Genomic DNA, 27,592 nt, shown 5'->3' with positions numbered 1-27,592 from the left:
ATAAGTACTGCTAACACTGTGGTTTCTTGTCTACATTAATAATCAAAGGACTACATGGGCAATTTAAGCCTACAAATGGGAGGAGGTGAAAGATAGGGCAGAATTGGGAGAGCTCTTGAAGGAAATGCTAAATTTCAATTAGACATCGATGAAAATAATGATGTAATTTTTTTCTCCTTTTAAATTCACAGACATCCTGAATTCTGTCTATGGACAGAATGGACCTCCTGGGGATCCATCAAGAGAGTTAGCGAGAAAGCTGGTTTAAAATCCATGCCTCCTGACTTAGCTAAGTTCTCTATCTAATCCTACTCTTTTTTTTTTCTCTCTTAATAAAGGGGATTAGGTGGAAAAGAATGAATTTTATTTAAACTGCTAGAGTGAGTCAGTTCTAAAACGAGAGGGACCCAAGGGTTGCTTGTGTGGAAGTTTCTAAAGAATAAAAAGGTTTTGAACTCTGACCCTCCCCTTCCTACTCCATTCCTGCCCCCCTCACACAACCACCACCACCCATGCAACCCATATACACCACAACTACAAAATGATAATATAATTACTATATTTCAATAGTAGACATCGATTTAGAAAAGTAATTGTTGTTTAGAGCTCTAGTGGAATTTGACGTTTTCTCAGAGGGAATATTTTTAAGAATTCACTTTTGAATGCCTGGTGAGGCAGAAAAGCTGCCAGCAGAGATTGAATCTGTTGGAAATAGAGTGGGGTAACTGAGCTCAAATCACTGATTTTAGATTTTGCAGAAATTTATTCACTTTTCAATTTAGGGAGGAGCTTACCAGGGCAGACCATCTTAAGAGATAGCTGCTGATACACACGTGGTCACTAAGAAGTGGAATGGAAGAAAACAGACACAATCAAGTTGTTTGTCTTCATTCTATTCAAACGACTGTAAATATCAGATGAGTACAATATGTACACACAGATGGAGTAAATCATTTTTTAAAATGAGGATAGAATGTGTGACATTCCGGCCATTATTTGAAACCTGGGGCAAGGAGGTTTTTGGGTCCTCCTTTTAACTGTGCCTTCTTTCCAAATCACCTCCACCATGTAATATAGTACTGCCTGATAGAGTAATATATAGAACCTGGACCATGGTTTGCAACTGGGCATTAAGACTGGTGGTCACTTGAGTATGGGAACTTATTAAAAGGTTAGATAAACCCTGATTATATTTTCTGAATTAAAAAAATAAAAAGGACATATTTTGCCTATGGGATTTTATAGTTCTCTCTGGTGTCAAAAATTCTCGGGGAAATATACTTCATATACCAAAACACTAGTGTCTAAAGGACAAAATATTTAAAATTGACCCTATCTGGAAAACCCAGGTTGAATGGCCATCATAGTTACAGATATCCCAGATCAAGTGAATTGTAAGTGCAAAATGGGTAGGAATTGGGGACGGTCCAGAACAAGATCATCAGTCAGGATTCCAAACCATAGCAAAGTCATGAGATTAGAACCCAGCAGTCAAGGTCCAGAGATCCAGGTTCTCATTCAGAGCAAGGATCAGGCAAGCCACTGGTCAGAAGCCAATAGAAGAGAGGCAACTGCTGAACTCAAAGACTCTGGGGAATGAAGGTAGGTAGCTAAGTATCCAGGGTAATGACCCAGTAAGGGGAGCTCTCCAGGCACTGATAGAGAGGGACAAGTAGGTAAGACAGACAACCTGAGACGTGGTAACAGAACAGCTCCTGCCTCAGGTCTAAAGATTTGCTGATTCTGACTGGGAAAGAACTTAGTCCCTACAAGGCTAACCTGAACCTGCAAATGGAAGGAGGGGAGAGATGGGGCGGAGGTTGGGGAGTAGAGGAGAGGAAGGCGGAGCATCAGCTGCTTTTGGTGGGCAAGATCTTGGCAAATTACTATATATACACATGGTTATTTATAAATAATAATGTTAATAGCAGCAACAATTATTATAGCTGATATACAGCTCTTAAGTGCTACTGTTGTTAGCACTTGACATATGTTAATTTATTTAACCTTTACAACATGTCTATTAAGTGGTACTCTTCCCGGAAGGGGGACCTGTTCCAGGGCCCGAGAGTGCGCTCTCGTCTAACACTTGGAAATGAATTGTCTGAGGAGACACATGTGCTGACAGAGCAAAAGACTTTATTGGGAAGGGGCACCCGGGCAGTCAGAGAGCAGCAGGGTAAGGGAACCCAGGAGAACTGCTCTGCCATGGGGCTCGCAGTCTCAGGTTTTATGGTAATGGGGTTAGCTTTCTGGGTTGTCTCTGGCCAATCATCTTGCCTGTGCCCATATTTGCTCGAGTTCAAGGCCCTTCCTCAGTCAGGATGGTTTCCAGTGTGAGTGTTTCAAAAACGTTGGCAGGATATATTGTGGGCTGGCATCTCCTCCCTCCTTTTGGCCCCTCCCAAATTATCCTGGTTAGTTTTTGGTGGCAGCACCTTGTTCCTTATCAGGACCTCCTGTTGTGAGACAACTCATGCAAGCGGTTATTATCGTGCCTGGCCAAGGCGGGTGATTTCAGTAAATGGTTCCCTAATAGTACTATTATTATGTTCTTTATGCAAAAGAGAAAACAGACACAGAAGAGTTAAGTGATTCCTTCAAGTTCAAATAACTAGTGAGTGGTAGAAGTGGGATTGCACTGGTTTCAGTCTTCCTCACTACTCCATAGCCCTCTCAGTTGTGTGTGTAGATGTATATGTGTTTGTGTGGTATATGCATACCTATACACACAGGTGTGTGTGTGTGTACACATTATATGTATATTTACATGCACACACACACACACACACGTATAGATACAGTGGTGTGCTGGAGCCAAATGTTCACACCTCTTCCAAACTCCACGTTCATTATCATCATATTGGTAGCTTGAAATTGGCCATGGTAGGAGTATGTACAGCAAGGAAATTCACAAAGGCAATAAATCAGGATTTATTTGAAGGGCTGACTTACCACCATACCACAGGGTATACATATCACATAGATACACCCATATCATATTGATAGGCATATATAACATATGTAACCAAAAACATAAATAAATTCCTATTATAAGCCACAAATATGTTAAAAATAGTCAAATGTCAAGCAAAGTATAAAAATACTAAGTATAAGACTGTGTAATAACTTTACTTTCCCTCACACCCAACCTATATTGGTTAAAAGATCAAATAAAAAGATTTCTTTAGAAGATACTTGCTATAGGACTGCCCTGGTGGCGCAGTGGTTAAGACTCCACCTGCCAATGCAGGGGACATGGGTTTGATCCCTGGTCCAGGAAGAGCCCGCATGCCGCAGAACAACTAAGCCTGTGCTCCACAACTACTGAGCCTGTGCTCTAGAGCCTGCCAGCCACAGCTACTGAAGCCCGTGTGCTGCAACACTGAAGCCCACGTGTCTAGAGCCCATGCTCCGCAACAAGAGAAGCCACCGCAATGAGAAGCCCGCTCACTGCAACGAAGACCCAACACAGCCAAAAAATAAATTTAAAAAATGTTTAAAAAAAGAAGATACTTGCTATACAATGTTAAATTTTGGTATAGAAAAATGCTTTGGTACTACTATGTAGACAACATTACGTGATAGGTCTCTGTCAGTCCTAGATCTGCTATGTTGCTAAAAGAAAAATACTGATTTAAAAAAAACCCAACCCTGATGTTCGTGATTACTGTTTTTCAATTAGACTCATGACAGAATCAGTACTGAAAAAGATACATTACAATGTCTATGGCTTTTAATGAAATGTGCCTATGGGTTGCTGTGAATTTTAATATGAAATTCATTGCCTGGGATCTGAACAACTTTTGTTGTTTAACTGGATAACATCCTTCAGATGGGGATTAACTTCTTTTGCTCAATATTTATTATTATTTCATCCACAATGAAATGAGAACTGTAAGCATTTTGATAAGTGGACTGAAAGGCTTCTAAATCTCACTCTAGCCTCTTGGAATAAGCCCCATTATGTGCAGTAATCTGATTTTATAATTTCAGGCAGTGAAAACCAAACCAAAAGAGATGTTCTTGCCACCTCATACAACACGTAGGCAACAGGATCCAAGGGCACACTCTCCTGCGCCCTTGGATCCTTCTTGCCAAATGAGTTTCACAGAGTGTGTGCAATGCTGGAGGTCTGGCCATGAGGACGAGAACAGGTTCTGTCCTGATGCTCCAATTTTAGTAGGAGGGAGTCAGTAGGTGACATGGGACTGGGTCTTTTTTTTTTTTTTTTTTGTCTTAGCAGAACAAAACATGTTAATTCTAAGCCTCATGGTCCTCTAATGCCTGGTGTTCTGTCTTTAACAAAAATGTGTCTTGGGTGAAATGGTCATCTGAACAGATTCTGAGCAGTCTTTACTTGTTATCATGCTGAGAGGCAGTGGACACCATATGACTGCCCTCTGGGGCTATGACTGCATCTCAAAGGACAGAACTGAACACAACTAGCTTATTATTATTTCAAGTTTACATAAATACAAAAAGCGTTGTTATGCATGAGCTGGAGGAAAGCAAATCTCAAAGTAAATATATTCATGTATTTCATAAACATTCATGTGCTTCATAAATAGTCAAGGAATCAAATAAAAATAAAACAGCACAACTTGATAGAAACAATATGCTAAGTTTTACTCCCAAACCAGTTGACATGAACTTTAAAAACCTTTGTTTTCTCATATACTGCTTTGGAATCCTAAAATTATACTGGAATTACTTCAGAAGTCCTAAGATGCTATAGCATATCCATTTATCTTTTTTTAAAAAAAAAATAAATTTATTTATTTATTTATGGCTGCGTTGGGTCTTCGTTGCTGTCAGCGGGCTTTCTCTAGTTGGGGCGAGTGGGGGCTACTCTTCGTTGTGGTGTGTGGGCTTCACATTGCGGTGGCTTCTCCTGTTGTGGAGCATGGGCTCTAGGCGCATAGGCTCAGTAGTTGTGGTGCACGGGCTTAGTTGCTCCGCGGCATGTGGGATCTTCCCGGAGCAGGGCTCAAACCCGTGTCCCCTGCATTGGCAGGCAGATTCTTTTTTTAAAATTTATTTATTTATTTAGTTTTGGCTGTGTTGGGTCTTCGTTTCTGTGCAAGGGCTTTCTCTAGTTGTGGCAAGTGGGGGCCACTCTTCATCGCGGTGCGCGGGCCTCTCACTATCGCGGCCTCTCTTGTTGCGGAGCACAGGCTCCAGAAGCGCAGGCTCAGTAATTGTGGCTCACGGGCCTAGTTGCTCCGCGGCACGTGGTATCCTCCCAGACCAGGGCTCGAACCCGTGTACCCTGCATTGGCAGGCAGATTCTCAACCACTGCGCCACCAGGGAAGCCCAGCAGGCAGATTCTTAACCACTCCGCCACCAGGGAAGTCCCTATCCATTTATCTTGATAGAGAAAGCTATTATAAAATCATTCATGAGGCTACTTGGCTAGTGTTTTCTCTGGCTTTACTGGACATAATGAATTAAGATTGGGAAGATCTTATTAGTAACGATGAGTACCCTGCTTGTGCCATTTTAAGAAAACTAGAGAAGAAAAAAATGATTGAAAAGAGAAATAAGACAAGCAGAGGATACTAGAGAATACAAAGTAACTAAACAGAGTTTGAGGGAGCAGGCTCAGTCTGAGTTTTATTCTTGCTGCCATGGGTGATGTAACTTGTTAAACTTTTTATAGGAAAAATGACTGTGAAATCTATTATTATTATTACTATTATTATTAACTATATTTTCTTATTCTCCTATAAAATAAAAAATAGGATAATAATTCTTGAGGTACACATAGATATATAGGTGAGGAATTACCAAAAAGATTGCCTTTAAGCACTTTGCAAATTCAGAGTATGATACTTTCACTAAGACATTCATTATTTCTCTGCAAAGAGTGGGAGAAAATGCCATGGACTTGCCTGTACTGTACTAGATTATGATATGTCTGAGGATTAGATATCTCAACATAGCACACATACAATAATCCAGAAAGGTATTATTACCCACCCAAACATAAATACTCAGGATCTTTTACAGTGAGTCCACTCCATACTTAACAGTGTACACTCAACCTTAAAAATCTGACTTCAGTGATCCATTATTATTGGATCATTTGCATCCAGCAGATTTCACCCATCATCATTCTTGCTGTATAAAACAATTAACTATTCTTCAATGGTTGGAATGATGTCATTTTTTTCCCAGTGTATTCAAGATCCATTTATTCTCTAGTTCTGTCCACATGGAGACATCCTCCTTGAAAAGGCGTTAAATCCACTTTAACACCTTGTGCTGAAAACACGTGTGCCAAGGTTTCAACTATGAGATACACGTTCTTAAAGCCCTAATTCTTAAACCTCATCTAGATTTCTCCCCTGGGATGGGGGGAGATGACCCAAATACCGCAAAGAACAGCTCAGGAACGTGGGCTCTGCTCGCCCAGAAGACCTTGCAGCTCCCCTGACCACCCAGCTGGAGCCAGAATTAGGGAGATGAGGGGCACCTGCTGGGCTGCTGCCACTGCAGATGGGACGCTGCTGCCTTCGGGCGCCTTCCTGCCGCCACCGCCACAGGTCCCCAACTCCTGTCCTCTTCACTAGGCTTGCTGTCACCTTTAGTTTCCCTGGAGTTTGGGGATTCCCAACGGTCTCTTCTCACACTTCTGTATCACGCCTGCTGCCTCAGCACTGCTGATCCACACCGAGGGGGAAAAGCACACAGAACTGCTTTTCAACACACCAATGTTCCACACGAAAATTATTTGATAAGCCTGCAGGTTCTTTTTCATCAGAGGACATTCCCAAGGCCATGACTTCCCCCGGCTCTCCACTGCCCTTGCCAGCAGACTGGATGTGCGTGGCCGCCATGCTGTGTCGGGCACTGCAATGATGTCATTTTAAATGCATAATTACTTTTACATTATTTAAGATAATACTTTTGTTTAGATGCGTCTGATATTTAGAATCCCACATTGAAGATCTTCTAATATAATTAGTTTTATATATACCAGTATCAGGATGTGGTGGGTATAGGAAGGCTAACCCAAGAACAAAGAAATTACATGACTCTTTGAGAATTCAGTTTGAAGTTCCTATGCAATTGATTGGAACAGATCTATGCAAAATCATCCAGAAGAGACATGCGTCATAGGCCAGAAGGACTGGGCTGTTATTTGATGGAAGAGGTTGTGGAAGCATAGAAAAAGGACAGTCTCTAGGACAAATGTTGGTAGTGTTCATCCAAGTGCTCTCCTGGGAGACAAAGTCCCAGCCAAATGCCTCTGACTATTGCAACTCCACTGGCAAGAACATTCTCAAAGTGAACATGGATCCAGGGGATTATAGTCAACGAACTTCCAGTGTTTCCAGCTCCCTTAGTATGACTTGAGTATCCCTGTTGTGGGATTGATACATCAGGCTAAGACAGGCTGTCCCCTTTAAATGCTGAATTATTCTAATACCTCTAGTTCTGCTTCCAGGCTCACCAAAAAACAGTCTAATTAGAATCTTGAACGTCTACTTTAAAGAGGGGAGAAATGGCTAGCCACGTGGATGTGACCTATTGTGACATTCATTGCTCACTGCAAATTAATAAAGTGGCTTTTCCAGTTCGATGTAGTTTTAGTAGAATGATTTGTTGAAGTATTAATTTTATTCTGTTCTCCCTATATTTCCCCCCACATTTTGAAGGTAGTAAGCCTTTATAATTCTTTACCATAGGGATTTTGGTAAGACCCAAAGTAGAAGCAGCTTCAAGTTAGTGGGTTTTCCCACCTTCTGGGAAAGCAAAGCTGATGGGTCATTTGATGCTGGGTATCTGGAGGACAGGGGGAGAAGGGATCTTAGGGAAGTAAGCGGCTTCTCTAGGAGTTTCCCAGAGGTTGGGGAGGAGGATATATCAGAGCCTGAGAAGATGTAAGACAGAAGACAAAATTATATGGAGTGCCTGGGAGGCTGGATCCTAGGCCCTAAAGACTCTCTGAATCCCAAGCATCATAAAAACCTTGCAGTCACTATTCCTAGGAGTACCCTTCAGACCATGAAAGTTGGTATCTGGACAGTAATCGGACCAGTGATGCCTTTGCAAAGAATTGGTTAGGCTGGTATTCCTCCAGGTTGTAGGATGTGGGTTTGGAGTTCAAAGTAAGTTATTTAAAAAACAGAAAGAAACTTGGCTTTTCTTGTTTATCTGCATGTGACTCAGATGGTCATGTATGGCATATCAGTCTTATGAGCTCAGTTAATGAGAATCCATGCTCAGTCGGGCAAGAAAATCTGGTTTTTGAACTAAAAAGCTGAAGGCTAGACACTGGTCTATGAAATAAGTGCCATTCTGTAAGGACATTTGGAAATGTGCTACTTGCCTTCAGCACCTCTCTTTCTACACACACACACACACACACACACACCCCCGGCTCCTTGCCTTCACTATTTTATTTATTTATTTATTTATTTTTATTTTTGGCTGTGTTGGGTCTTCGTTTCTGTGTGAGGGCTTTCTCTAGTTGCAGCAAGCGGGGGCCACTCTTCATCGCGGTGCGTGGGCCTCTCACTGTCGCGGCCTCTCTTGTTGCGGAGCACAGGCGCCAGACGCGCAGGCTCAGTAGTTGTGGCTCACAGGCCTAGTTGCTCCACGGCATGTGGGATCTTCCCAGACCAGGGCTCGAACCCGTGTCCCCTGCATTAGCAGGCAGATTCTCAACCACTGTGCCACCAGGGAAGCCCCACTATTTTTTGAAAGAAGCCCTATACTCAGATGAATTTCTACAATTTCTACCAACTCTTCGGATGTTTAAATTATCTTTTTATACAATCTATAAAGAAAGATTTTGCTGAATAAAGGTAACTTTAATCCCCAAATTAGAAAGATTTTGAAGTAGGATTTACCTAATATTTTCATAGTATCTATTTTTTTAAACTTTCTTTGGAAATAATTGTAAGTGCAGAGGAAATTGCAAACATAGTACAGCGAGGTCTAGTGTACCCTTCACCCAGTTTCCCTCAGTGGTAACATCTTACATAACTATAGTATAATATCAAATCCAGGAAACTGACCTGGGTACAATCAATAGACTTTATTCAGATTCAGAGTTCACCAGTTCTACATGCCCTTGTATGTGTGTGTGTGTGAGAGAGAGAGAGTGTGTGTGTTTGTTTGTGTATAGTTCTATGCAATTTCATCATATGTGTAGATTAATGTAACCACAATCACAATAAAGATACAGAACTATTCTATCACCACAAAGATCCCTCGTCCTACCCCTTTATTGTCACCCTCTATGCTCCTCCCATCCCCAAACCCGAATCCCTAGAACCACTAATCTGTCCTCCATCTCTGTAATATTATCATTTTGAGAATGTTATGGAAATGGAATCATACAGTATGCAACCTTTTGAGATTGGCTTCTTTTCACTCAGCATAATTCTTTTGAGATCCATCCAAGTTTTTGCATGTATCAGTAGTTTGTTTCTTTTTATTGCTGAGTAATTTTCCATGATATAGACATATTATAGCTTAACTATTCACCCATTGAAGGATATTTGGGTTGTTTCCAATTTTAGCCTATTACAAATAAAACTACAATAAACATTCCTGTATATGTTTTTGTGTGGACTTAAATTTTCATTTCTCTGGATAAATGCCTAGGGGTGTGATTACTGGGTCAAGTGGTAAGTGTATGTTTAGTTTTTTAAGAAATTGCCAAACTATTTTGCAGAGTAGCTGTACCATTTAATATTGCTACCAGCAATACATAATAGAGCCAACTGCTCTCTCAGAATTTGGTTTTGTCACTATTTTTATTTTAGCCATTCTTATAGATGTATAATGATGTCTAATTGTGGTTTTAATTTACATTTCCATAATGGCTAACAATGTTGAACATATTTCTATTTGCCATCTGTATATCATCTTTACAGAAATGTCTCTTCATGTCTTTTGCCCATTTTCTAATTGGATTGTTTGTTTTTTACTGCTGATTTTTGAGAGTTCATTATGGTCCTTTGCAGATGTTTGGTTTGCAATACTTTTTGTAGTACTTTTTGGTTTGCAAACACTTTCTCCCAGTTTGTGTCTTTTTTTTCATTCTCTTTCGAGGATGTTTTGCAGGACAGAAGCTTTTAAAGTTTGATGAGTCCAATTTATCAAACTTTCTCTTATGGATTATACTTTGAGTGTCACATCTAAGAGCTCTTCACCTAGCCCTAAATTCCAAAGATCTTCTCCTTTGTTTTCATCTAAAAGTTGTATAGTTTGACATTTTACATTTAAATCTATGATCCATTTTGAGCTATTTTTGTAAAAGGTGTGAGGTTTCAGTAAAAGTTCATTTCTTTGCCTGTGGACGTCCAATTGCCCTAGTACCATTTGTTGGAAAGACTTTCTTTCCTCCACTGAATTATTTTGCAGCTTTGTCGAAGATCAGTTGGCCACGCTTGTGTGGATCTATTTCCCTGTACATCTCCATCGATCTATCTATCTATCTATTCACCAATACCACACTGCTTTGTTTACTGTGGTCTTAACATATAAGATCCATTAAAAAAAGAAAACACCTCTCTGAATAATAGCTATCTTTTTTTTTGAGTGCTTATATATGCCAGGCATTGCTTTAAGTACTTCACATGCATACACTTATTTAATCCTCACAAAATCCTAGGAGATGATCATATTTAGGCCCATTTTATAGAAGAGAAAACTGAGTGCAGAGTAGTTGAGTATTTTAAGAACAGATTTGGAAGCCAGGCCCACACACTAGCCACTATGCTTTATTGTCTCTCTGAAGTGAAGAGATTTTTATCTTCTTGCAGAGTTGCTTTTACTGAACTTTGCATTGGCATTTTGCCATCGAACCATGTTGAGAGATATGATAAGAGAGAGCTCTATAATCTTATTGCATCTGCTTTAGGCAAGTTGATGAGGATGTGGTTCACTACGTCACATGGTGTCCTCTTTAGGAGGACAGATGGGAAAACTGTCTCTCAGATCTCAGTACCAGGAATAGATATATTTCTCCTGACTAAGTAGTTTGTTTTTATCTTTTGGACATTGTGAAACTGTATAAATGATTACATTTCCACTTTGTGTTGGCTGCTAAAAAGCTCAGAACCCAATTTTCAGCCTATCTTTAGCAATGGTGTATACTGGATCTAATATTACTTCTGACTTCATCTTATTTTTCTACAATAATTTTCTCATCTCTCTTATTTCCTCCCTAACTCACTTCTTTTTGCTTTAGTCTTTTTAAAAATCAGATATATGAGCACATAATATAGGAAGTCAAACACAAGGCTTTTACCAAAAGCAACAAAACAAAATGACAGTCCTTTTGCTCACTCCTCCCCACCTCTGATTTCCACTCTATGGGGCCAACTATAGTCACATCTTCTAGCTATTTCTTCTGGTGCTTATTTTTAATTGTTTCCCCTTGACTTTTTCTACCCTCCATAATAGGAAATCAGGAGATAATACTTTTTCAGTTTACGTATTATCTCATGCTTCCTTATTATGGACGGTAGAATTTTGTTTTCTTATAGTAGCCTCTACCACACACACTTCACCTATAACTCTCCTCCCATTGTAATTATATCACAATTTTGATTCGACCCATTTTCAGTGTTTACATTATTACGCTTATGGAAATATTGTTCACAGGTGAGCTGCTTGCTGTTCACTCTGTATCTTATATAATCATTTTATTTTCCCTTAGGTTAATAATTGTCTTTTTTAAACTTCTGTTTCCATAGAGCAATCACTAATTTCTGCCCAAGCCCTCTGACAGAATTATAAATCTCTCACTCTATCAGTTCTGTTTGTTTTCTCACAGACGTCTCTTCTGGATGTCATCCTGGAGGTTTTCATTGTCCAGCTCCGGTCTGGACTGGTTGCTCTCTAGGCCAGCTGCCCAGCCGTCATCCTGCCACTTCCCTTTTTCATCATTTTGGGAATTCCTTCTACATCTCTCTTTTGTTCAGTCTCCTGTTTTCTAGAACTCATATTTTCCTCTTGGTTTGCTCACTTGGTTTGGTGGAACTCATCCTGCAATAGCTTCCTGAGAAAAAGTTCATGAAAGGTAAATTTTTTTTAGGACTGGCATGTTTGAAATGCCTTTATTTTAGCAGCACATTAAATGATAGTCTGGGTATAGAATTCTAGGTTGAAAATAATTTTCCCTCAGAATTTTAAAGACTTTGCTTCTTTGTCTTCTCGCTTTCCATCTTGCTATTGAGAATTTTGACACTAGGTACATCCTGTGGGGCTTGAGGGTTTTTTTCCTCCTCTCTGGAGGGTTTTGAGATCTTCCTTTTCTTCCTAACATTCTGAAATTTCATGATGATGCACCTTAGATTAGGGTCTTTTCTCATCCACTGTGCAAAATGAACCTCAACACCATGGGACTTTTCAATCAGAAAACACACTTCCTTCAGTTTTGAGAAATTATCATGTATATTTTTATTTTAGTAATTCCCTCCCCTCCATTTTCTCTGCTCACTCTAGAACCCTTGGTTCAGTTGTTGGATCACTTGAACTGATTTAATTTTCTTCTTTTCTTTTTTTTTCTGGGAAATTTTTTTTGTCTTCTAACTCTTCTATTGAACTTTTAAATCTGCTATCATATTTTTATTTTCTAAAGCTCTTTCCGGTTCCCTGATTGTCCCTTCCCTCCTGTCTCTGTTTTTGTTCTGCTTAGTTTTTAAATGGCATCCTGTTCTTATTTCATGGATGCAGCATTTTCTCTTACTTCTCTAAGGGCATTCATTTTAGTGCTTGATGTTTTCTTTTATTTCCCACATCATCATGTCCCTCTGAACTCTTTTTGTTTGTATTTACATTTTTGATTTTTCATAAATGGTTGTCTATTCGTATTTAAGAGTGAGGCACTTAAATGCCCCCTCTGTGGATGGGAGAGCGTACTGGACTGTTGGCCTTCACAGTAGTGTCACATTTGGAGGTGGGACAGTGGGAAGGACCTCCAAATGGCATTATTTGTAGTTACTTTCTCTTAGCTGGCTAGTCAGTTAGTCAAAGAAATCCTTTTGCAGGAGAGTTTATGAACCTGGCTTCTAGCCTTCTGAGAAAGTATCAGGGGAAAAAGGCTGGAGGGTGGGGGTAAGGGGAGGTCATCATTCCTTACAGAGACTTCTGTTTAATCCCCCATCTTTCACTACATCTAGTGCACCAAACCAAGAGCCTTTGACCCAGCGTCTCAAGAGAATAAACCACCTAGCTTCTTCTAGGTAGTCGCTTGGCTGTGCCTTTGGGATGAATCTGGGGATCTAACTGATAGTTATAAAGACTTTCAAGCAATCTTTTCTTTCCACCCACACCCCATATTCCCATCTTCAGAGGCACTTGGTGTCTTTAATTTCAGAAATTTCCAGGGTTCTGTGGTGCAATTTACCTTCCTTCTTTCAGCTTTCTTTGATTTGTCCCAGTATGAGGGAGCCTGAATCCTGACTCATGAGCAAAACAAAAGTGTGAAGTCAAAGTCAAAGAAATGGTGCCAAAGATGAACAAAAAACAAGAAAGATTCTGTAACCAGAGGAGTAAGCATATCAAAAGTCACAATTTTTGGCTACCTTCTATATATTTCTCCATTTGAAAAGACAGTACTTTGAGATAATGTGGTGGAGAGGAGCAGTAGTTCCCTCTGCTGACCCCATGCTCTGCCCTGAGGGAGAGTCAAGGCTACATATGAAGAATGATTGCAAGGTCAGAAAACTGGATGTTGTAGAAAAGTTGAGAAGTGTGTCCAGACTTCAGGACTAAGGTCAACAGCAATGTGAGGATGGAGAAGGTCCAATTTTATGTGGCTCTTGATTTAAAAGTATACAAGAGGGCCTCATGTCTTAAGGCAGTCACTTGGAAGGGGGCTGGGTTATGATTTCCAGCCTCCCTCTCCAGTTGGCCTTTGAGGACTGGCTGGTTAATAGAAATCTACTGGTTAGGGAGATTTCAGTTTACTAAACTAAATATAGTGGGCCTTTACAAAACTTGGAGGTCTTCCTACACAAAGAGAATGCTGTTAATATACTTTCCATCCAAGGTCATGAGCTCTGGGTTGTTGTCCCAGTGGGATGTGCTGCAAGATTCAGACAGACCTGCAATCTACTGCTAAGTTTGGCCCCTAGAGCCATCTCAAGAAGGAATGGTTGTGTCCCTAATATCACATTTATAACCTTAAATAAGGTTAAGTATAGCCTAGCTTCACTTAAGAGATGACTCACAGTTGGTACCCAAGAAATTTACTGAAAGGAGGGAGGGAGGAAGGAAGGAAGGAAGGGAGGAAGGAAGGAAAAGGCTTAGTTTTCATTTGTAGCTTTGTCATTCAGAACTTTTAAAGTGTAATAATACAATAATAATAATAAAATTGGAAAGTATAATGTGGAGATTTACTATAAAAAGGTGTTGAATCACAGTAGGCAGAGGGACTTGAAGATAACGTGGAGTAAGTAAGTGACTTAACTCTCTGATCAAGAGAGAAAAGCCATGGGGGCAAAGGAAAGAAACAGAGAAACAAGATGATGACTGCCAGCCAGCGGAACTTAGGTTCACCTCCTCCTGGTGACACTGTAGAGATTCCCACAACTATGTCAGCATCTAGAACTTATTTGACTGTGGGTGGAGGGAGACAAATGCCAGCTAATGGGACCAGTGGCTTCCTGGAAGGATGGGATAGAGAAGCTCAGAGTCTGACACAACCAGAAAGCTGAAGAAGAAAGGATATGACCTTTAGACAGAAGTGGAACTGAAAGATTTCTTGATTGCTTCTAGTATTCTGCACATGTAATGGAGCCCCAGGAAAACAAAGTCTCCAAAGGCGAGGAAATAGTGTCAGTGTTGCTGGTGAGGTAAATGTACTTTCCAGACATAGATCACCCAGGGATTCTTAATGTCTATATAGACATAGTCTTTTCTGTTAAAAAACAAACAACCAAACAATAAACTGTTGCGTATTGAGTCCCCCAGAAACCGACTCTGAGATGGATATTTGCATGCAGGAAGTTTTCTGGAGAGTGCCCAGGGATTCAATACCAGCAAAGAAGTGAAGGAAGTAGGATTTCATAGAAGGATGAGTTGAATTGCAGAGTGGTCACAACAAAGGTCTGCCCGCCAATCCTGTGGGGAACTCTGTCCTGCCTTGTATCAAAGAGGACTGGGCCTTCATACTTGGGGAGGGACCAGTCATTAGATGTGGGCTGCCTATGAGCTTGGGCGAGGTGACTCTCTTCAGCTGAGGACAATATCAGAGGAGAGACCTGTCTGAGAGCCATCAGCTGCCAATATTCCTAGCAGCTGAGGGAATGATTGCCTCAATTCAGAAAGGAGGATCTGAGTGACATACCATAGCATCCATTACAGCCAACCATTTGCACTGGATACACTCAGTTTCACTATAATAAGTTCTGGCAACAGCTCCTCCAGGATTCTGCTTGGTCTGTTTTCGTGGGGAAACCTACAAGAGGAAGGTTAGTGGAACAAACTACAGCCCCTGGTACTATTTCTGCTTTGAAGGTTGCAATTGATACTCATTGTCTCCCTGCTCTACAATCCATTTTTATTTCCCTCACCCTTGGTGCTGTTGTGTATGTGTCTTACCTGGTGGGCCTCTGGTTACCATGCCTTTCTCAGGCTGCTCCATTTACCATCAAAATTGGGCAAAGAATTACCCACTCAATCACCAGGGCCTCTAAACACAGAGTCCAGGGTTGCTGGGACAGGAAGTGTAAATACTACAATTGGTTACTGTGAGTGATGGTAAGCAGAGCCCAGAGCCTCTCCTATTTCCTTCCCTTGGATTCCAGAATCATGTATTATACTGACTGAGAACACAGTCACATATAATAATTGTTGATTTATGGTATATGCTGCATCTTGGAAGATGTCACTCCATCTTTGCAGGGTATTACCTCCAAAGTAGTACCACGGTTGCACTTTTAAAAGGCTATTTTATCACTCTGTCAAGTTGACAGCTTCTGTGTAGCATGATATAAAGTAGAAAGTTTGGATCCCTTGATCATGTGTCATGTTGCACCTTCTCTGTTTGAATTGGGTTCCTGGGTCCAATAAAAATATTATAGGATTCCATGTTGGTGGATCAAACACTCCATATGCCCTCAGATAGTCGTGCTGGCTGAGGCCCTAAGGGCAGGAAAGGCAAACCCATACCCCAAATATATATTTATTCCAGTCAAAATTAATCGCTGCCCCTTCCAGTATAATCAACTTGCCAACAAGTTGCTGGATGGTCTCCTGGAAGAATGGTGCCATATTGAGGGCTCAGTGTTGGTCTCTCTTGGTGGTAGGTTGAACAGAGGGAGGAGTAAACAGTGATGCAGTTGCAACAAAGGCTCCCATAGGGCGCCCATCCTTGAGGCAAGGAAGTCTGGCCTGTATTATCCTCCCCTCCATCACTGGCCAGTTATTAGGAGTTGCTGCCCCCAAGGAAAGGAGCATGACCTTGGGCAAGGCAGCTTTCTTCAGTTGAGGGAGAGCAATTCTTGGAGAGACATTCGTTTGAGAGCTGTCAACCAACTCTCAAAGCAGGTAGGGGAATGAGTGCCTCAGTCCTGGAGGGGAGATCTAGGTAGGCAGTGTACTACAGAATCCACTACAATAATGAAATGGTAGGAATTTCCATTCTAAATTTCAGCTGCTCCTAGGAGTTCTAGAATGGGGATGGGTTGGAGGAGGGTAGAGAATTGTGAGATATGTCATCTGCCAAATTTCATAGTTGATTATCCAGGAAAATTCATTGAAAACTGTATATATTGTGGGTTTATGTGTATTTAACCAAACCAAATTTTATGTGTGTTAATCCAAGCAAAAAGTTTCTAAACAGATCAACAAAAAGCACAAAGAATGCCTTTATCGTAAAATATCCACCATTTACAAGATTCTGCTTGCTTTCTTTTAAAAATATTTATTATTGTACAGATATAATGTTTACATATTCATAGCAAGAAGTTATTTTCATACCATTTAAATTTCTATTTTTTTCATTTTCATTAACACACATTGTTCATAGATTTATTATTTTTATAAGCAATTCAATATTCTGCCATATTAATGTATTGATGTTACCAAGATGACTTAATCTCTCTTTTTGGGACATTTGACTTGTATCTGTTTTTTTCACAATAATAAGTAGTACAGATATAAAAAATAGTTTAAAAAAATCTCTTTTTTCTTCCCCAAAGTGGGATTAAAAACTCTATTCCCAGGTTGCTTTTTAGAAAGATTTTCCTAATTTGCAGTACTATAGCAATGTTCAAGTGTCTATTTACCAATTGGATTTTTCTCACTTTACTTTTGATAGTAGGGGTAATTTTTATCTCACCATTGTTTTGTTTTGGTTTGGTTTGGTTTGCTTTGGTTTGGTTTTTTTGCCGTACGCGGGCCTCTCACTGTTGTGGCCTCTCCCGTTGCGGAGCACAGGCTCCGGACGCGCAGGGTCAGCGGCCATGGCTCACGGGCCCAGCCGCTCCGCGGCATGTGGGATCTTCCCAGACTGGGGCACGAACCCGTGTCCCCTGCATCGGCAGGCGGACTCTCAACCACTGCGCCACCAGGGAAGCCCCCTCATCATTGTTTTAAATTCAGTTTTCTTAATTATTAGTGAGGCAAGGAATTTTCCCAAGTGTTTATTTACTTTTTGTATTTTTTGTTATTTACATCTTTTGGCTATTTATCTCTCTGGAAAGGGGAACTGATCTTTCATATTTTTATCAGTCCCTTATATATTATAGAGAACAAACTTTGACATTTATTTTCAGTGGTTTCTCATTCCATTGCTTTTTATCTTGAATTCACTTTTTAATTAAATAGTTGGCTTTGTGTTTTATAGCATAAAACCCACTGACCTTGACATTAATGATTTCTTTAAATGCTTCAATATTCCAAAATTGATATGTTGTTTTCTGTTAGGAAAGGTATGTTATTATATTGTATTATATATTTTATGATAAATCTTTGAAATTTTTATCTTCAAATGACAATAGATTTCTGTTTTTAATACCTCCAAATCTATTGTGGCATATACTATAAAGTATGGTCACATATATTGCTTCTTGGCCTTTTGGCTAGGATCAAGTGTAAAGTATGGTCATATATTTAGATTCTTTTAAATGATATCTAGTTTCTCCAATATTGTTTAACAGAGATTCATTTATTTGTTGCTTATTTCACCAAATTTTTCATGTATTAACTTATTGTGTAGTTTTGAATTTATTTCTGATTTGGTCAATAGGTCTACTTTAAAAAAAAAAATCTAGCATTATAAGATTCTTCCCTCTTACATCCCCTTAAGAAGTGAAGTAATTTTGGTTTTAAACTATGTGTATATGAACATAGGTATATGCATATGAATACAGAGGCATAAAAAGAGGTCTGGAAGGTTAACCTTGGATGGTTGAATTACAGATGAACTTTATATTTTTCTTGCCATTTATCTATAAATTTTAATGTATGTTATATTACAATGGACACATATCACTTCAATGCTTAAAAAAGGAAAAACTATGCAGATAGAATGAAGAAGACATATTAATAGTAAAATAAAAGGCAATTTTTAAGAAAATATAAAGAAGAAGAAGGGGCAGGTTAGGGAATATGTCACCTTAGGGGCAAACTCAGATAAATGGCGATTGCTCTCAAATCCCTTTATGTGACTATATTTAACACTGTTCGGCCCTCTGTGCAAGCACGTCTCTGCATATCTGTCCCTGACATTTCTGAAATGCCCACTTTTGTTCCAGTCTGTCTAAGTCCTGTTCCTGGAATCTACTCCCTGTGACTGCAACTGTACCTGTACCTACCTTTGGCTTTCAACCCCATTGGTTTCCCACAGTGACTACCTGTCACTGATTTCTTTCTGGATTTCTGATTTCAGACTTTGCTCTTTCTGTGTTTGGTTAACTCTGCTCAAGTCTCTTTGTAGTCCTTCCTCAATTGTCAGTCATCTCCACCCCCAAACTGCCCACTCACACCCGGGTCCACCAGCTTCTGGGTTGTCCTATTCTCAGCTGCACCAGAAAGTTTGGGGTGACAGACCATTTGCTGAAAATAGCCATGCCCTGGACATGATTTTTTGGACCAGAGGTGGATACCTGCTCACAAGAGAAACAGCTTGTGATTTGCACACCTGGCTCCAAAAAAAGCAAAAAACAAAAAACACCAAACTAAGGTCAGCCTTGGAATTGGCAATGTAGCAATTGGGGTCTAGTCAGGAAAATAGAAACCACTGTGGACATGTTAAACAGAAGGGATTAAATTCAGGGAGTTTGTTAGGCAGCTGTTGGAAAGCTGTAAATACAAATAAGGGGAAGCTAGGAAAACCAGAGATTTGTATTTCAGGAAGCAGCTACTACGTATAAGACTGGGAGAATAAAATTGAAGAGGTGTTTTGAACATCCTCCAGGGCTGCCACTGCTTTGGGGAGATGGGACTGCAGGGCAGACAGGAGGTGGGGTGAGGTGTCACCCAACTACTGCTCAGACCTAGTGAGTACTAGGGGGGCATCAGGGAGGGTTCTTGAGATATGGAGAGAGTTGCCTTGGTTCATAATTTTAGTGCAGTGAGGTCCAGCTGTTCTGTTTCCATCCTTAGATGTGGTGAAATTGCTTGTTGCAGCCTTAAAATAAGCCCTCTTTTACTTGAGCTACCTTGAAGGAGGTCCCTGTGTCCTAGAAACAAAAAAGCCCCCCCAAGACACCTATTGCCTCTGACTGGTCTTTAGAGCTGGCCTCTTCCCTCACCTCTTCACCATGCTAACTCAGAATAGCCCTTTCAGTTGGGAATTGAACTGCCCAAGAGTTTTGATCATCGCTTCTGTACGATATCACAATGTTTTTAAATCCAGGAAAGTGATGTTCTGCAGCATTATCTTGTCTCCTCCCAGAACACTAACCTTTTTGTGTGCTTCTCTTCAGGTGCATTTTATAATTATTTTGTCAAGTTCTTTCGTAAAATTCTTTATGCCCCATTAATTAGCATTGCATTAAATCTGTGAATAGGAAGTGTTACTGTATCATTTGTTTAGTCTTTCCAGTCATGAGCAGGGATAGCTCTCCATATAGTCTGATTTCCTTTCAATGTGTTATTAGGTTCTGTAGTTTTCTTTACAGTTCTTGGAAGGTTGACACTAAAGTTTTTAATGGGGATTTGGGGTCTTGGTTGCAAATGAGATTGCTTTTTCACACCTTAGTTTCAATCTGGCTATTGATTGTAACAACTATTTTAAAATCTGTTTATGTTTCCTGCTGACCATTTGAGGAAATGAGGAATTGCCCAGTGTGAGAAGGCGTGCTTAGCAGAGATGGATTTGCATCGGCTGTTTGCTTTCACATGTTTGTGTCTCTTGTGGATAATGTTTGAGTAGTGCCTGGCCCTTGTGAACCATGGGGGTGGTGTACATTTACGATTTTCCTCTATGAATAAGCCAAGTTAATTGATCTGTACTGGGACCAAATCCATGTCCTTAAGCCCTCTGAAGGCACAGGCTTGCTTTCAATAACTCTCATTTCCAATAATTACAGTTGTCTGGGCTGCTTTGGGAGGTATTGATTTCTATGATGTGAATAGACCGAAATAACTAGTCGTTTGGGGATTGGTTGCAGGATTTTGAGCAATGGATTAAGGGTTGATCTAAATAATGTCTTAAAAATATGCTGTGCTTTGAAAATTACACAAGTAATACGTGTTCATTGCAGAAGAATGAGAAAATGCAGATAAGCTAAAAACAAAAAGAGAGAGAATGCCTAAAATCCTACCATTTAGAGGATACTATTTTGGTATCTTTACTTTCATGTGGTTTCCTATGTCTGATGTTTATAATTATACAAATAAACATGCACACTTAATATATTTCTTAGTTTCTAAGGTATAACTTTTTCCACATTTTAACATTTCTAAAACGAGATGCAGTTTTATAATCGATTAAATTTAATAAAGTATTTCTCTTCTCCCCCTACCCCCCAAATAGCTATTACTAAATGTAGCCCATGGTATCTTAAAATAGAAAGGTATTTTTAAATTAAATATTTTATTTTCAGATAATTATAAATTAGCGTGTAGTTGTAAGAAATAATACAGAAAGATCCCTTGTACCTTTTACCCAGTGTGGTGGTTAATTTTATGTATCAACTTGCCTGGGCTAAGGGGTGCCAGATAGCTGGTAAAATATTATTTCTGGGTGCCTCTGTGAGGATGTTTCCAGAAGAGATTAACATTTGAATCAGTTGACTGAGTAAAGAAGATCGTCCTCACCAAGGCAGGTGGGCATCATCTAATCCATTGAGAGCCTGAGTAGAACAAGAAGGTAGAGGAAGGGTGAATTTGTTTACTTTGCTTGAGCTGGGACATCCATCTTCTCCTGCCCTTGGACCTTGGTGCTCCTGGCTCTCGGGCCTTTGGACTAACACTGAGGCTTAAACCACTGGCCCCCTCATTCTCAGGCCGTTGGACTTGGACTCACCCTACTGACCTTCCTGGTTCTCAGGCCTTAGTACTTGGACTGAATTACACCACTGGGTTTCCTGGTTCTCTAGCTTGCAGACAGCAGATCATGGGACTTTCAGTTTCCATAACCGTGTGAGCCAGTTCCTATAATAAATCTCTTCTTATATATCTATATATCTTTGTCTGTGTCTATGTCTATTTCTATGTCTGTGTCTATATCTATATCTGTATCTGTAATCTAATATCTATATATCTTATTGGTTCTGTTTTTCAGGGAACCCTGACTAATACACCCAGTTTCCCCTACTGTTAACATCATGCAAAACTATAGTACAGTATCACAACTAGGATATTCGTATTGATACAGACCATTTCCATCACTACAAGGATGTCTATGTTGCCCTTTTATAACCATATTCACCTTCCTGTCATTCTCCTCACCCCAGCCCAGGCTATTACCTCTGGCAGCCATCAATTTGTTCTCCATTTCTGTAATTTTATCATTTCAAGAATGTTCTACAAATGGAATCAGGTGATATGTATTTTTGGCTTTTCTCACTCAGCATAATTCTCTGGAGACTGATCCAGATTTTGCATGTATCAATAATGTGTTCTTTTGTTGTTGTTGTTGAATATTCCATGAATGGATATACCCAGTTTGTTTACCTATTCACCCCTTGAAGTACACCTGGGTTTCCAGCTTTTGGCTATTGCAGGTAAAGCGGCAATAAACATTAATGTACAGATTTTTCTGTGAACATAAAATTTCTCTGGTATATACACCCAGGAGTGCAATTGCTGGGTTAAATGGTGATTGCATGTCTAGTTTTAAAATAAACTATCAAACTGTTTTCCAAAGTGGCTGTTCCATTTTGTAGTCCTACCCACATTGTATGAGTGGTCTGGTTTCTCTGCATCCTTACTTTTCATTTTACCCCTTCTGATAGGTAAGTAGTGAATTTTATTAATAGTTCTATTTTCTTGAATAGTGCTATTCAAACGATCTATTTCATATTGGGTGAGTTGCATTAGTTTTTGTTTTTCAAGAAATTGGTCGATTTCATCTACATTGTCAAATTTATGTATATAGAGCTGTTCATAGTATTCCTTTCAAATTCATTGATTTCTGCTCTTACGTTTGTTATTTCCTTCCTTTGGCTTCGGGTTTATTTTGCTCTTTTTCTAGATTCTTGAATGGGAGCTTAGATTATTGATCACAGACTTTTTCTCTTTTCTAATATGTATACTTACATGTATAAATTTCACTGAAAGAGATATTTTATGTTGCATAGAAAAGCTTTAGTGTACCTACCATGTTTATAGCTCCCTACCGAGGAATTCAGTTCAATTCAGCAAATATTTATGGAGTGCTTGGGCCAGGCACTGTTCTAAATCTTTAATATACATCAGGGGACAAAATAGACAAAGATCTCTGTCTTTGTGGAGCTTACATTCTAGCAGGAGGAGACAGGCAATAAATAATAAGTGTAATTTATATAGTATGTTAGAAAGTGATAAGTGCAGGAACAAAAAGTACAGCAGTGTAAGAGGGAATGGATATGTGGGGAAGTGTAGTATTTACTACTGCAGAACTTACTGTAATGTATTTAGTACTACAGTTGTATTGAACAGATTGGTCAGGCAGGGCTTGTGGAGAAAGTGAGATTTGAGTAAAGATCTAAAGGAGTTAGTTAAGCGAGTAACTGTAGGCAGTGTGCTTCAGACAGATGGCGCAGCTAGAGCAAAGGCCCTATGGTGGGAGCGTGCCTGGAATATTAGAGGAAAAGCAAGAAGGCAGGTGTGGCTGAAGTGGAGTGAGCAAGGGGGAAAGTGGGAGAGATGAGGTCAAAGTATAATGGAGGCTAGGTCTTTAGCTCTTCCTCTGAGTGAAATGGGGAGCCATTGCAGGGTGTGAAGCAAAGGAATGATATGAACTGATTTAGGTATTAAAAGAATCACTCTGTAGCATTGACATATATACACTACCAAATGTAGAATAGATAGCTAGTGGGAAGCAGCTGCATCACACGGGGAGATCAGCTCTGTGCTTTGTGACCACCTACAGTGGTAGGATAGGAAGGGTGGGAGGGAGACGCAAGAGGGAGGGAATATGGGGATATATCTATATATATAGCTGATTCACTTTGTTATACAGTAGAAACTAACACACCATTGTAAAGCAATTATACTCCAATAAAGATGTAAAAAAGAAAAAAAAAGAATCACTCTGGCTACTATGTTGGGAATGGGTTATGCATAGAAGCAAATGGCTACTGAAGTAATGCGAGTGAGAGGCAGAGTGGTTTGGAGCAAAGTGGTAGTAGTGGGAATGGTGAGAAGTGATTACATTCTAAACATATTTTGAAACTACAGCTAATAGGATTTCTTCATAGATTGGATTTGGGGTGACAGAAAAAGATAGGCATCTGGAAAACCAGCTTGACATAAATTTTTAAACATAGGTGACCACATTTAATACCATATGCTCCCCTCTTACCCCTACAACTCTGCCCAGCTTGTTGGACAATGGCAGGCACTTACCTGGGAGCAGCTGATCAATAGGCTGGACATTAGCCTTTAGAGTATCCTGGCATGAAAGTTTCGCCCGAATAAATGGCAATTAACTCTTCCAATGATTTTTTTTCTTTCAGGAATCAGAATTGGAGAGAAAAAACCATCATCATCATCATCAGTGAGAGCAGAAGCTGAAAGACATGGAGAGTAGGCAGTATCCCGACTTCATGGGTAAGCGGAAACCATGAATAAACAAGAGCTCTGAGCAAACAAAAACCACGAGGCAGCAAAAAGATATACGGAGTAATGACAAAAGTGATAGAAGATACCTAAGAAAGCATCAAATTCTCAGGAGAGAGAGTCAATGGCCAGGCCTCGGTCACAGGCCAATCCTGGAACTTGATGTACAGTGAGCTCCTCTGTTAACAGAAGTGGGAGGATGGTGCTAGACAGGCAAAGACTACAGGTATGCACCAGCCATGTGGAGTCAGGCGGGAATCAGCTCTGTGGAAGCCAGAACCACACATGAGCTAAAATTATGGGGGTGTAAGGAAGCCAGAAGGAGAGGAAACCTGTCTGCTGAGAGAAGCAGGAAAGTATAGCAGACACGGAGGGAGAAGCAGGGATGGCAGATGATGCAGCCATTTGAGAGCTGGGACTACATCTAACCTTCCTGTTTCAGTCCCATCCCAGGGTGTTCTGGCTGTGCTGACCCCTGCACGTTAGTGCCCCCAGAGAGTGCCTTTTGTTCAAAATACCTCCTTTTCTTTTTGCTTTTTTTAAAATTGGAATATAGTTGATTTACAACATTATATTAGTTTCAGGTGTACAGCTTAGCAATTCAGTATTTTTATACATTGTACTCCATTTAAAGTTATTGGAAAATAATGGCTATATTTCCCTGTGCTGTACAATATATCCTTATTGCTTACCTATTTTATACATAGTAGTTTGTATCTCTTAATCCCCTACCACCCTGTCCCCACCTGTAACCACTAGTTTGTTTTCTATATCTGTGAGTCTTTCTGTTTTGTTATATTCATTCGTTTTATTTTTTTAGATTCCACATATAAGTGACAACATAGAGTATGTGTCTTTATCTGTCTGACTTGTTTCACTAAGCATAATACCCTCTAGGTCCATCTACATCATTGCAAATGGCAGTTTTTCATTCTTTTTAATGACTAATATTCCATTGTATATATATACCACATCTTCTTTATCTTTCATTTGTTTTGTGTTTTTTTTGTCTTTTAAAAAATCTTTGTTATGAGATCTTCAAATATCCAGAAAAGTAGAGGAACAGTACAATGAACTCCTGTATGCCCATCATCATCTACCTCTTCACAGCCCATTTATCCCCTCTAGTCCTCCCCTGCACCCATTCTGGCTTCTGCCTCCACTGCACCATTGAAACTCATCAAGATTCCCAAAGACATCCTTGAATCACAGTCCAGTGGATGTTTTCCAGCCTTTTCCAATGTCATTCTTCTGATCTATCTGAATCTCCAGACACTCTTGAGAAGATTCTTCTAAGATCATATTAATAGGATAGCTACCATGCTTTGAGAACTTTCTCTGTGCCAGGCACTGTCCTGAGCACTTTTTAAAAATTTTTATTTAATTAATTAATTTATTTTTGGCTTCATTGGGTCTTCTTTGCTGAGTGTGGGCTTTCTCTAGTAGCGGGGAGTGAGGGCTATTGTTTCTTGTGGTACATGGACTCTAGGTGCACGGGCTTCAGCAGTTGTGGCGCACGGGCTTAGTTGCTCCGCGGCATGTGGGATCTTCCTGGACCAGGGCTCGAACCTGTGTCTCCGGCATTGGCAGGTGGATTCTTAACCACTGCGCCACCAGGGAAATCATTTCATTTAACCTTCAAAACAATGTTGAGGTAGGTATTATTATGGTCTCCATTTTCAAAAGGAGGAAACAGACTGGTAAACATTTTGAGGAAACAAAATGAGGCATAAAGAGGCTAAACAGATTTGACTGGATTTATCATTCATTTGTTGATGGGCACTTAGGTTGCTTCCATCAAAATACCTCCCTTTCTACTTGAGCTTGTGTGAGTAGTTTTTGATTTATGCTCCAGGGATAAGGATGGCACATTCGACAGGAAATCTCTTGGTATCTACTTATCTCTGTGGATTGAGCATGGCCAACAAGGTACAGAAGGTGAAAAATGCAAATATTTTGAATAAAGAAGAACTAACTGGAATCATGTGAAGCATTTTACACACCTTCTCTCATTTAATCTGTAGTGTGAGGGAGGTACCATCACTGAGGTTCACAGAGGGTAAGTACAGTCCATCCTCATTATTTGTGGGTTCTGTATTTGCAAATTTGCCTACTCACTAAAATTTATTTGTAACCCCAAATTTATGCTCTTGGCACTTAAGTCATTCACAGACAGTGCAGAGCAGTGAAAAAATTGATTTTTCCAATGTGCTTGTTCCCAGCTGAGGCAAGCAAGGCAACGCTCCCCCTTCTTGTTTCAGCTCTGACGCTGTAAACAAGTTTCCCTTTTGTAGTTTACTTAGTGCCACGTTTTTCACCTTTTTGTGCTGTTTAATGGTGATTTTGCTGTTTAAAATGGCCTTGAATCATAATGTTGAAGGGCTACCTAGTGTTTCCTAAGTGCAAGCAGCTGTGATGTGCCTTACAGAGAAAAACATGTGTTAGATGAGCTATGTTCAGGTGTGAACAGCTATAGTGCTATTGGCTATGGGTTCAATGTTAATGAGTCAACATATATTAAATAAGACATCTTTAAGCAGAAGCATACATAAAACAAAGTTATGTAGTTATATATTGATTGGTTGCAAAAATGTTGTGACTGAGGCTTGCAGGAACCTAACCCTGTATTTCCCCTATGAGTAATAGTTCAGTATTTGCTAATTCAGTGTTTACAGAGATTTATAGAACATAACTACCAAGAAAAACAAGAATCAACTGTGCCAGGTGCAGGATCAGACAACTCGTGGAGGAGTGGAATGCCTGGCTCCGAAGCCTTGTCTCTCTGATTCTGGACACCTCATTCCATCCCATCAGCTACCTTTCAGAAGAGAAAGAAAAGCTCTTCTGCTCAGCTTCCAGTGCTCCTTCCACGGTATGATGCTGCCTTCCCTAGAGCTTGTTGCCTAGCTGGGAAATGAACAGGTATGCAACAACTGTGAAAAATGTACGATTATCCACCTTAGGCTGGGATAGTAATTGTAGCACATTTGCCATCACTCATTCGTTAAATATATGTGGCAGACGTGGTTACTCTATCATAGCGCCTTTTCCTGCTTGAGCCCAAATGGAGTTTCCTGATCTTTCTTAACACAGGACCCTGGGCAATCACTACTAGTCAATCAGAGCTGGCATCTAAGATGAAACCTTTATCTTCCTTGCATGATGGCCTGGGTCCTTATAAGATCAAGCATACACTTGGAGGATCTGGGTTGCCAGGCTTAAGGAACTTTAGAGTTTATGTGAGTGCTTCAGTCTGTTTCAAAGCCTAGCCTGAGTATCTGGCTGTTTCTGCTTTAGAAAGGCTTTCTGGATTCCTTTACATAAGACTTTGCTCCTGAAAGATTCATTTTGGTGAGAACATCCTTCTTGTTCATCTCTCTACCGCCTGTGCCTAGAACACTGTCT

At 40.0% G+C, this 27,592-nt stretch overlaps 1 long non-coding RNA gene across 1 annotated transcript in view; it reads left to right on the top strand.

Annotated features, from left to right (window-relative positions):
• LOC111165248 (uncharacterized) overlaps positions 1-27,592 on the top strand; it is a 56,125-nt gene that overhangs the window by 16,338 nt on the left and 12,195 nt on the right. The window contains exon 3 of the long non-coding RNA XR_002642289.3: positions 192-27,109. This is a non-coding gene — a long non-coding RNA (uncharacterized LOC111165248). The remainder of the gene's footprint in view (positions 1-191; positions 27,110-27,592) is intronic.

This window comes from Delphinapterus leucas, chromosome 7 (genome assembly GCF_059928025.1).
Source record: "Delphinapterus leucas isolate spDelLeu-1000000601 "Yukka" chromosome 7, BTC_Dleu_Yukka2, whole genome shotgun sequence".
In the NCBI taxonomy this organism is placed as follows: Eukaryota; Metazoa; Chordata; class Mammalia; order Artiodactyla; family Monodontidae; genus Delphinapterus; species Delphinapterus leucas.
The sequence above is the reverse complement of the archived record's forward strand: the minus strand, read 5'-3'. Positions and strand labels throughout refer to the sequence as shown.